The 13072-nt window shown below is 38.8% G+C and overlaps 1 pseudogene; it reads right to left on the bottom strand.

Moving 5' to 3' along the window:
- The window catches only part of LOC106308581, a 13056-nt pseudogene extending 8679 nt beyond the window's left edge, over positions 1–4377 (bottom strand).
- Between the last annotated feature and the right edge of the window lie 8695 nt (positions 4378–13072).

The raw sequence follows: 13072 nt of genomic DNA on the forward strand, positions 1-13072 counted from the left end.
GCGACCGAGCGGAACAGACGCTCGGTCGCTACGTAGCGACCGAGCTTGGCTTGAGCTCGGTTGCTTGGAACACGCGTTCGGTCGTTGCGTGGCGACCTTTTTCGAGCTTTTGTCCGATGTCTCGTGTTTCCTCCGCAAAGCTTTTCGTAAGAAAGAATCTATTTCGAAAAAGTATTTGTCGAAGAAAGTTCTCATTTTCTTCTTTGGACGTTTTTGAATGTTAACTTCGTCGTAACCGTTTTTGACCCCAACAGTTCTCTTCCGTAGTTCCTTCCAATATTTTTTGGTCATTTATTCTTGTTATTCAATTAATATTTTTTAACGAATAGTTTTAGATTTTTTAGTTAGTGGTTCATTCTTTTTTTTTCTTTCAGTTATATAAAAAAATTCTTTTAGCTGTATTATTTATTTATTTTTTCCTTTTCTAGATATTAAAGATATAAAAATCATTCATATAAATATTGTATAAAAACTAACAAACAAATTCTGTTTTTTGCCCCCACTAAAAATATTTTCTAGATCCGCCACTGAATATACATACTCCAAATTATACATGATAATTTTAAGTTTCACTTTATAAACCTTTTCTATAAATTTGAAGTAAACTTTTTCTTAATATAAAAATTAATTCAGTCATACTTTTTCCCGAGTATTGTGATAAACATTTGTGACACTGAGTAAATACGATATTCATGGCAATGTTTTCTGGTATTGAAAAATAGTTACCATGAATTTTGGGAGCTTCTGAAACAACGGGAGGCAAGTCAAAGTTAACACCTTTCAGTTGTGGTAACCTGGAGAGAATTAAAGAAAGATTTGCGCCTAAGCCACCTCCAACATCAACCAAAACGCCACCACTTAGACTATTGAACCCCGTAAGTCTTTAGTATCTTCTTCGTTACTACTGATGTGTGGTTAAACATGGCCTCGTTAAACACCGTTTGTATATTCTCATTCTTCTCCATATTCTTAAAGATCAAATCCCCGCATGCCCTCTGGTAGGGCCGTGCTCCACCCTCCAATATTGACGCCGTGAGTTGAGAGCTTTTCTTGCCAAAAAAAAAAAACCGTTGTAGCATATCACTATCAGATAAACTCTAGTGATTTGTGCTTTTTTATAGATTTATTAATTTGAATCGGTGACACAAAAGAAACAAAAAGACAAATAAGAACGTTGTTAATAGTCATACCTAGGGATGTTGTATAGGGTTGTCCAGCCCAACCAAGCCCTATTTAGCTTAAGCTCAACCCTAAGTGAATCCTAACTCTTTTAAAACCCATTAAACTATGTAAAATAAGGTTGAACCCTTTTTAAACCTTTAAGCCCTTTATATATATTTTCTTATGTAAACACTTTAACTATAATCTCTTACAAAATATATGTCATTTTATATACTAATACATATCAAATAAAATAGTTTCTGATTAAAATGAAAATGAAAGAATGTGAAAACTTTAATACACTTCCAACAGTTTCAAAGACACCAACAAGAATGAATCTTAAACATGAAACAAACTAAACACAAAAGAAAGACTCTGCTTTTGAAACATGCAATGAAGGATGTAAAAAAGACATTTTTCATGAAGTCTTAAGGGATCGCTCTCTGGTTGAAGTTTGAGATTGTGATCTTCACTCGCCAATACTCTTTGTGCTTCATTGTGATCTAAACACAAAAGAAAGCAACGTCAAGGGATGAAACAAAACACTCAAAGATAAGTTGCAAAACACTTGAAAGCCTTGTTGATGACTAAGTAAACTACAACCAGAAACTCGCAGAACACAACACCAAGAAGAATAACTCACAACTTTACAACATCCTCAGGACATGAAGCAAAACACTCAAAGCTAAGTAGCAAAACTAGGCTCAGTGCATTTACCACTAACGCCACAAGTTCTCATACAGGCTCTATCACATCTTCCATTTACAAGGCATGGACCTAAGTTCTAGTAGCATAAATAATCAGAAAACCAGAAGCTAAGTAGCAAAGAATGCACAACTCTACAAGTTCTCATACAAGAAACAAACAAGAACAGGACACACTCAAGAAACAGGACACACTCAAGAAAGATTTACCTTCATGCACTAGAATCTCCAACTTCAGAGTTACTTTTTGCATCATCATCATCATCTTCATCATCAAAATACTCTTCAATATCTCCTGTAAGTTAATGAACATAAGTTAGTTAAACAACATAAAAAATCGATTTATGTAAGTTAATATCATGACAACTTACAAGGATTCTAGACTTCTACCTAAATGCCATGAAACACATTAGTAATGCTTATGATTCCAAACGAAACCTAGAAGCAGACATCATTGATTAACAATCTAAACGAATCAATGAGTCTTCCAACAATCAACTCCAATGAGAAAGTCCAAATTAGTAATGGGTTTTGCTGGAAAATACACAAACCAGTAATGCTTCAGCCTGATCATTGTCGCAAGATCTTAACAAATCAGCAATGCTTCAGCCTCTTAAAATAAAACCCATCATTGATAATCAATCATAAAATTTCCTCCATGAGAACATAATGGGTTTTGAAACAATCATCAGTTCATCACTAATCGTTAAAGCATTACACAAAGCTTCTATCAGATTTCAATGATTTGTAAACCAAATGATCAGAAACGAATCCAAAGCCAAAAGATAGAGACGGATCAAATCAAACCTGAGATGTTGAAACTGTCATAAAGAAGCTGAGATGTTGAAACCCACGAGTGTCGTCAACGAGATCGAGAAACAAGCTGAGATGTTGAAACCCACGGTGTCGTCAACGAGATCGAAGAAAGAAGCTGAGATGTTGAAACCCTCGTAGACGAGATCGAAGAAAGAAGCTGAGATGTTGATTGCAACCCTCGACTCCTCGAGTGTCGGCGACGAGAACGAAGAAGACGCTGAGAACCTTTTATTTTCTAATCAACCCTAAATGCTTATATTGGTTAGTGATATCACTTTGATTACTTTAGAGTAACTCTCTAAAATAAGAGATCGATTACAATATTTAAAAATCGAATCCATTTTCACAAAAATAAAAAGATCAAATCCACATGGAACGTAGATCACACAATAGACTGTTAATTATAAGATAAACCAGATCAATAACAGAAATCACTAGATCACAACAAAACAAAAAATTGGTTTGTAAATTGATGGGAAAAGCGCTAGATCTAGGGATATCAAACATGTAATCAGAACTCAGAAAAACATTTACTAAGGATTTTATTAAAATCAATCTTAAAGCTCGAATTCATAAGTAAGCCATCCAACTCTCTCTCTACGATTACTATCAGATGTCTAAGTAATCGATGTTGAACTCCCGTTGCGATTCCAAATACTCTAGACAAGCATTAAGTACCAATTCGATATATTCACTAAGTCCTAGACCAACTCTCGTTGTCACTAACAACTTAGCTTAGCAAGATTCAGTTCATGTGTTGATTTTCACTCTCGTGTTTTTCAACTATCCTAATATCAGATTTCTACTTAATTACCCAGAAACAAGTAAATGAGATTAATCATAGTGAATGATGCAATATGATTACTCTAACAGTTCGATAAATCAAAGTTCATCAAAACCCTATAAATTCCATAAATCCATAAACCCTAGATGCCAACTACTCATAAATGATCATGCAAAACATGGGAAAAGTCTGAATTAAGTGCATAAAAATATAAGAGTAAAAAATACTGGAGTTTCAATCAATCTCTGAAGGAGTCTCGGTTTTCTTTACAAAAACCTCTCTAAGTAAAATAAAGCTAAGCTTAGCTTAAACAGTGGCTGGAAAATAGATAATATAGGTTAAGAACATCCAAGGGTCTTCTTGCAAATATGGAAATTTCTAGAAAAAAAGTGAATTTCTTGAAACTTTAGTCGGCCACGTCAAACAGCATGTGTGTCGGCTGGCACAAAGGACGTGTCGATTGATGTACTTCCCAAATATTGACTCCGACTTCAGATTTTCTGCACAGCGACGGGTTTTCTTCACTTTATGCTCCAAATGGCTCCATAATCTACAAAATGCTCCAAAACGTACATAGACCTGAAAAAATCTCAAATAGACTTAAAAATAATATAATTACTCTAAAAGGACTTATACTATGGTCAAAAGGTGGTAAAAACCAAGGTATATCAACTCTCCCAGACTTATCATTTGCTTGCCTTCAAGCAAAATATAGAATGAACCTATAGAAGACGTTTGAAAACGTTGCCAGCTCTTTAGGACACCACCATCACCTTTACAGTATTGCAAGCCACATCAAATTTGTACCAACATTAGAACGTACTTCCATGTACTTAGCCTCAGCTTAGCAACCTGGCCATCCAGCCCACAGCTCACTAGACACCATCTGACATATCCCTCTACTGACCTCATTTCTGAAACAAATGTGTAGGCTTTATCTTGGGAGTATTTATCACTAAACCCATGAAATCAACTCATCCAAGTATCTAATCACACATGCAGTCTTCTATGGCCCCTTTCTTCTATATGTTTTATTATATTTGAAAAACATGTAGGCGAATAATGGGATCACATGAAATTTTCCTACCCCTCGCTTTCATCTATGTGTGATCATTCTATTAAAATAAACAAAAGTCAAAAATACCACCTCCAATTTTATCATCTCATCATAGCCTTCATTACAAAAGAAACATTATGCTAAAGCTATCCACCCATATGCATCCTCTCCGTAAAATCAGTAATTTCACTTGCTTCGAAAATACTTTATTTACTTCCTAAGACTATGTTTCTATCACCGTTTTCCTCAAGCCTAGAACTACATCTTAGTTCTGAGTTATAATAGTGTACATGAGAGTTTTGTTGATTGAGAATCTCGATAGACTCTTTTCTCTTTGATCAGTCTCTCTACGGGATCTCGCATAGCTTGTTGAAATTTGAATCGATCTTCTATTCTACTGATTCAATCTTTGTGTGCGACTGTTTTTCTAGTATATTTGCGCAATTGTTTGCTGAATGCGACCTGCGCTGCTGTGTTTTCTGATATACCATGGATTTTACCCACTTTTTGCCATAGTATATAGGTGTTTTAGAAACTATCTATGTCGTTTTAGAGCCTTTTTTTGCATGATTACATGTTCAAGGGTGATTTGGAGAAAAGTGATGATTTGGATGCATTTGGAGATAAAATGAGAGGAAGCTGGAAGCTGACCATCGAACTAGTTCGAGGTCGACAATCAGAGTCCACCAGCGATCGATGCACACTCTGTGCCATCGATCGACAGCGAAGCGCGCAAAGCCCAGCCGGCATAAAATCCAAGTCAAGACATATTAAAGAAATACCCCTGGTAACTTTTAACCTAATATTTATGTGCTCTGCCATTGTTCTAGGCAACACACGCTTTCTACACTATCTAGTTTTTACACAAAAAAACTATTCTAAGGTTTTTAGTAGACTTGGAGAGAAGATCCAAGACTCCTTCAGAGATTTGTATTGGAACTCCAATATTTCTAACCTTCATCTATTTATGCATTCTTTTATGATTACTGTTATGAATTACTTTGTTACGTATGAGTAGTTCACCTTGTTAGGTTTAGGGTTCAAATAGGATTATGAAGGATTAGCCCCATATATAGATTGCTGAGTTGTTTGTGATATCCATCAATTGAATTGCTCTTATTGCTTGTGTTCTAGAGTAGCTAACTAGAACCTTGATATTGTGATAATTAGCCGCAAACGGAAGCCTGGTCTTTTACCTGAAATAATTGATATTGTGCTAGCATTGATAGAAACAAACGGAAGTTGATCTAGGAAACCTAGTGAACATAGTTCAAACCTGCTCGGTAAAGCTTGCTGGAAGGAACATAGATCGACAACCCTATAGGTGTATCGATCGACTATCCATCGATAGCATCGATCGACACTTTCTCCAGGTCAACAAACGACAGTTGAGATCTGAGATCTAGACAATATATATCCTAAACAAACGAAATTTGATAGAATATTACTTAGTTTGAGATCCAGACAATAGATACCCTAAGTCTAATGCTTTCTCATATTGATTACAAAACCTCAAAACCAATCAACCGAACAACTGCCTTGTTCACCACTGCTTGCGATTTACTATTTCTATAATTTACCTAGCATAATCATAAACATTTTAAGATCTTTTGTGTACCCCAGCTCTTTTAGGATTTGATTCGTAAGTACTACAACTCAACCTCTTATTTGAGAGAGTACAAATCACTTAGGGTCATTTGAGTGATATCAAATTTGGCGCCGTTTCCGGGGAGCTTTGATCGCCAATAGATCTTGTCTAGGCAGTTTTAAGGCTAGGTTTTTCTATTACTCAAAAAACTGATAAATGTTTTATTAATTTCTTTCAGGTGCATGCCCAGCAGTACCAGAAGCAACGAGGAAAAATCACTGCTTTTCTAAGACCATCCACTCTTGTAACGCACGATCCGCAAAGAAAAGAGATCCGCATCGATTAACAACAACATTCATTCGTCGACCGATACTCCTAATACCGACATTAGTGAGCTACCACCGATCAACACTTCAATCCGAACATCAATCGACATCCGCCGGCGAGACATGGTTGCGACACTAATCCTAGAGCAGGATGAGAATGGATACTTGCATGACCAGGAAGGTCATCTGCATAATGCAGTAGGTCAAAGGTTAGATGATCAGAGGGCTGTAATTCCTGATCAAGATGCTGAAGCCCCTGCAGTTGCTCAAGTTGTAGATGAGGCTGCTCGACCCAGAACGTTGGATGACTACAACCGTCCCGATCAGTACTACGCCAACAAATCCGCTATTTGTCCTCCTGCTATTTAGAGGAACGATTTCGAGCTGAAACACCAGTACTTTACACTCGTGGCACATACACCCTACTGTGGTTTGTGACAAGAGCATCCTATGGACCATCTGAAGCGGTTCGAGTATCTGGTTTCTGCCATTAAAGCTAATGGAGTCCTTGAGAACTATCTTTTCTGCAAGATCTTCAAGTACTCACTGGCTGGAGAAGCTTCACACTAGCTTAAGAAATTACCACCAGGATCTCTCACATCCTGGGCTGACATCAAGAATGTGTTCTTGCGCAATTTCTTTGATGAGTCACGAGCTGATGACTTAAGGAGTAAGATTGCTACATTCACCCAGGAGCCTACAGAGTCATTCAGAAGCTCATGGTTCAGATTCAAGTCCCATCAGAGAGGCTGTCCACACCATGGAATCAGTGATGTGCAGCTGCTCAGGACTTTCTTCAGAGGCATCGCACGAGTATATAAGATGGCTCTGGACACATCTAGTAAAGGGAACTTTAACACTAGGAATCCAGAAGAGGCTATGAGTCTGATTGAGAACTTGGCGTCTAGTAATAGCACTAAGAACACTGATTTTGAGAGAAGAAAATCGGCCACCCTAGGAAAGGAGGAGTTGGACGATGTTAAGGCTAGACTGGATAGTTTTCACAAGCTTCTCAAGAAGCAAATTAGCTTTGCAGAGGATATGGAAGCTGTGGAAATCAACAGTGATGGAGATTTAGAAGAGGATGTGAATTTCATCAGTGGTACTAGTTTTCAGAATCAGAAGCCTGAGAATCAGAGTGGATACAGAAAATCCTATGGGAATGGACAGTGGAGTAACTTCAACCAGAGTTCACAGTTCCATAAACCCTACAGCAGCAACTTCAACAACAGCAGCAACTTCAACAACAACAGAAACAAGAACTATAGAAATTCTTCCTACCAGAACGTGCCACCACAGACTCGAGAGAGCAAGATAGAATCAATGATTGATCAAGTTCTTGAGGGTCAACATAAGCTTATGGTGAATGTCAATGGGAAAATATATGTTGTCTACACCGAGCTTAATTCAAAGTTTGAGACTCCGAACACACATGTGAAGAAGTTAAGAACACAAGTGGTTCAGACATTAGAAGCTGTTAAGAAGCAAGAGACCTTCATCAAGGGTAACAAAGATGAAGCACTGAAGTACCACATGAATGCAATCATAGAGGATGATTTCTGGCAAGTAGTTAAGGAGGAAAAGCTTCAGGAGGGAGATTTTGATGTTGAAAGCTCCATGAGCTTCGGCGGTTCACAATGGTGTCGACCGACGCCAATAGATGAAAATCGATCGATGGAATGGGATGAACAACGATCAACATTGGATGTTCAACATCGATCGACGAGTCAGTTGCATCATGCGAGACGGTCAGGATCATGAACCATGAAGAATTCACAGCTAGACACCTTCATCCACCCAAACCCTTTTTGCGAACATCGATCGACATAGTGAGTAAGTCGCCGATCGACATAGAGATTCAAATGGCGATCAACAGTAAACCTCAGTCATTGATCGACGAGCACCTCTATGCTACCGAGTGCAACTACCCAAGATAGACATAGCATGACTAAATGCACTCAGAAACCCATCTCAACCTTCAGAGACATCAACATACAATATCAGTGAGCAATCTGAAGATGCACCAGAGCCTATGCAAGTTGATCAGGCTACTGTGGGAAGAACCTTGAGGAAGAGGAAGGAAAAGGTTCCGAAGCATCTGAAGAGAGGAACTAATGATAAGGAGATGAAGAGTTTCAGAAAGAGGATTCTAAGGATCCCATTGGATAAGCCATTTGAGGAGGCTTACTTTACCGACAAGCTGTGAATGTTCTTCAAAGAGACCGAGGAAACTGAAGAGGACATTAGGACAATGTTCCACCAGGTCAGAGAGAAGATGAGACAGAGGATTACACTGAAGAAGAAGAGTGATCCGGGAAAGTTTGTGGTACCTTGTTTAGTAGGAGGCATCGACTACCCTAGTGCTCTATGCGACACTTGATCTGCTGTCAACATTCTACCTAAGGTGATGGCAGACCATCTAAGTCTGAAGATAGAGCCTTCAGAGGATTCATTCACTTTTGTGGATTGTTCTCAGAGGAACTCAGGAGGATTCATCAGAAACCTTGAGGCGAAGATTGGTAGCCCTAGTTCCAGTAGACTTCCATTATATGGACATCAAGCTCAATTGGAATCATTCTCTATTACTTGGGAGAGCCTTCATGGCTACTGTAGGAGCAGTATGCGACATGCAGACCAACAAGTTGTGCCTGACACTCATAGACCCTACTGTCTATTATGATCCGATGAGAGTTGTCAAGCAACAAACAAGCTACATGGGGATTGGAGATAATCCATGATACATTGCAGCTTGCCACTGGGACCATGAAACTGATGAGGAATCGGATGCCAAAACATCGATCAATACTCAACCTGAGATATCGATTGACGAAAAGCTTGTAGCGACGATCGACAATGAATTTGAAGCAGCGATCGACAGTGACCATGCGAATGCGGTAGATGATTTTCCAAAAGGATCTATCAACAGTTGGGAGAATTACTACTACTAACCTAGTTTCGCTGTTTACACTGCTATACCTTCGAAGAGGAAGATGAGTGCAATGGAACCTGATGAGTATGATGAGGACTACATAGAAGAGGAGATCATTGAGTACCGTGGTCTTGCCATGGAAGAAGCAGGAGTTCTCCAGATTTCCAATGAGACCATAGGGGAAACATCGATCGACGGGAACAACAAGATATTGTTCGATACTCATCACGGAACAGAGCCAGACGCTAAAGCAGAGGAATCAACATCGATCGATTGGAGAGGTCAACCATCGATCGACGGTAACTTTGAGTTTGGACAAAGAGCTTATGATTCTGACAACAACAAATTATTCCAGTGGGAAAGAAGAGATGAATACGACGTATACAGAGACGAGCATGGATATGCACGAGCGCCTGATGGAAGAATCATTCATGTGTCTAGGGAAAACATCAGAGATATTTTGGAGAGAGATACAATGCTTGGAGAGACTAATATTTGTCTACCAGAGCATGCATCGAAGTTCACCAGAAGCTTGCCAATGTTAGGGAGCTACAGCAGAGTAGATATTGATGACATTGTACATGGGATCTACAAAATCCAAGATATGTCAGGAGATGATATCTACAAGAGGCTCGATGATGTCTACTACCCACTCAATGACAGCATTGACAGTCTGACTACATGCAAGGATGAGCTGAAAGAGGAGATGGACATGATTCGGAGATAGAATGCAATCTGATCTGAAGCATTGATTGACGGTTACACTCGACCATTGATCGACGATGGATACACACATTTACAAAGAAGGGGTAACAGTTAAGTTGTTAGAGGACAAGCTTGATGAGATTAATTTTTCTCAAGAGTTGATGCGAGAAGACTTTTCCCGGAGATTTGAGGACTTTGACAAAACAACTCAGGCCAGATTTGGAATGCACCAACAACCTTCAGAAAAGGATGCATGTCATTGGGGTTGATAAGGAGATACTCAAAAACCATTGGATCAGAGGAGATGAAGCCATAAGAAGTTTTGTTGGTACATGGTTTCAGATGAGCAAGGAAGATGTAAACACTTTTTTCCCAACAAGTAGTCATTCACCTCCGTACTAGCCAACCCACTTCCAAAGTCAAGCTAAATGACTATAACAAAGCGCTGAGTGGGAGGCAACCTACTATTAGGTAATTTTACTTAGCTTTATTCTGAATTTATTATTGATTTTCGCATTTAATTTATTGCAGTTCATAAAAAAAAAACAAAAGGAGACCCGAGAAGACGTTTGCCCAGGCTATCGACCGATGAGACCAGGTCGATATCGATCGACAGATCTACACCAGCACTGATCGATAGACACTTAATTGTGTTGATCAACATTAACTATCAGCGAGCATGTATATCGTTTACCTTGTTAATTACACACTTATGAATTATTTTCCACCAAACTCCGACTAGATACACACCGGGGACAGTGTAATTTAAGTCTAGGGGAAAGTTTACTGATATCTAGTTTATTGTATGAGTTTTTTATAATATTTTTCAAAAAAATTTATTGAGTCAAGAAGGGAATAATGAACTTTACAATTTCACTTACTATCTAACCACTCTTAGATTTATTGACTGCAGAGTGTATTAGAGATACTTAAGTGGATCACCTGCCAATTACCCACATTTTCTGAGAATGTTTGAAAGAGCCAAAGCTGATCTTCAGCCTAAATGAGCTTAATCTACTTGTCTTAGGTCTTGGTATACATTATTAGATCAGATTCCTCCTACAAGTCTGAAAGGTAAAAGTTTGTGTGTTTCTGATTCTCTTCTCTCTCTCTTCGGCATCTATATAAGTAAAAGTTTGAAATGATTTCCAGCGGTTTAGAGGGGTATGAGTGTCTCCTGCGACCCCATTATTCTACTATAATGGAATGAGCACACATCGTTGGAAGCGAGGGGTAAGAATGTCTCATGTGACCCCATTATTCGCCTACACTTTGTCAATAAAAGAAAAAGAGAAAGAAAAAAAAAAGAGAAAAGAAGGTGAATAAAGATAGACAATATCAGCATCATTGTTCATTGGAATTGAGATTCAGAGAACAGAGAAAGAGGGAAGAGAGGGATCATAAAAGACTACATGTGTGTTCAGAAACTTGCTTGAGTAAGAATTCATGTGTCTTTTGATCGATACTCCCCAGATAAAGCCTACACTTTAATATATATATATAATAAATCAGATCAGTAGAGGGCGCGTGTCAGACACTATTAGCTAAGTTGTTGGTTATATGGATTTTGTTGCTAAGCTAGGATATGGTATATAGAATACCTCTGAAGTTAGAATTGATTTGATGTGGCTTGCAACATTGTAGAGGTGATGATATAAGTTCTTAAATTGTGTGAGTCCCTACTGTTTTCAAAACCTCTTTTGTAAATACTCTTTGTTTTGCTTGAGGACAAACAAAAGGATAAGTCTGGGGGTGTTATATATCGTGGATTTTATCCACTTTTAACCAGGGTATATATGTGTTTTAGGAACTATCTATGTTATTTTGGAGTCTTTTTAGCACTATTACAGGTTCACGGGTGATTTACAGAAAAATGATGATTTGAGTGCATTTTGGAGATAAATTGAGAGGAAGCTCGAACCTGACCATCGAACCAGTTCGAGGTGGACAATCAGAGTCCACCATTGATCGATGCACACTCTGTGCCATTGATCGACAACAAAGCACAAAAAGCCCATCCGGCTTCAAACCCAAGTCAAGACATATTTACAGAAATACCCCTAGCGACTTTTGACATAATATTTATGCGCTATGCCATTGTTCTAGGCAACACATACTTTATGCAATTTCTAGTTTTTACACAGAAAACTATTCTAAGGTTTTAAGTAAATTTGGAGAGAAAATCCAAGACTCCTTCAGACTCTGAATCATCAGACGACTGCAATGGAACTCCTTTTCCCTTCTTTGAGTTTGGACATTCACGCCGTGTGTGTCCAACACCTCCGCACTCAGAACACTTAAGTTCTCTTGGCTGTGCTACAGGACACTCAACTCTTATGTGACCAACGACTCCACACTCATAGCACCTGAGACTTTCTCTCCTTCTGCCATTGCCACGATCACCTCCCTGGCGACCATACTGATTCCTCCCACTAGAAGAATTCGTCTTACCAAAATTCCTGCCCAACATACCAATGTCATCTTCAATCTTCTGAACCCTATCAGTATCTTTGTCAGCTACAAGCGCCACACTCCTTGGCGCACTGCTTGATGTAGAGTCTGAACTACTGTCTGTCTTCATCTCTGGTGCCTTCAGCATACCCACAAGCTTGTCAAACTTGAGCTCATCCGTGTTTGTAGTCATCTGCAAAACCGCCTTGTGAGCTCCAAACTTTGTTGGAAGATAGCGTAGTAACTTCTTTACCAGCCTCTTCTCCTTGTACTTCTTTCCAAGTACAAATGCTTCATGCGCCATAGCACTGAGTTTGGCACAGAAGCTCGCCACAAAATCATTATCAGACCACCTGAGATTCTCAAACTGTGACCCAAGATGATCTAGACGTGTCCTCTTGACACTCTCATCTCCTTCAAACGAATTCAGCAGGATCTCCCACGCCTTTTTAGCCGAAGTACTCCCCTGAATCAGCTGAAACCACTCTGCTTCAACAGCTCCAAAAATCATCGACAACGCCTTTGCATTAAATTTTGATGCATTGCGTTCT

This window comes from Brassica oleracea, chromosome C8 (genome assembly GCF_000695525.1).
Source record: "Brassica oleracea var. oleracea cultivar TO1000 chromosome C8, BOL, whole genome shotgun sequence".
NCBI lineage: Eukaryota > Viridiplantae > Streptophyta > Magnoliopsida > Brassicales > Brassicaceae > Brassica > Brassica oleracea.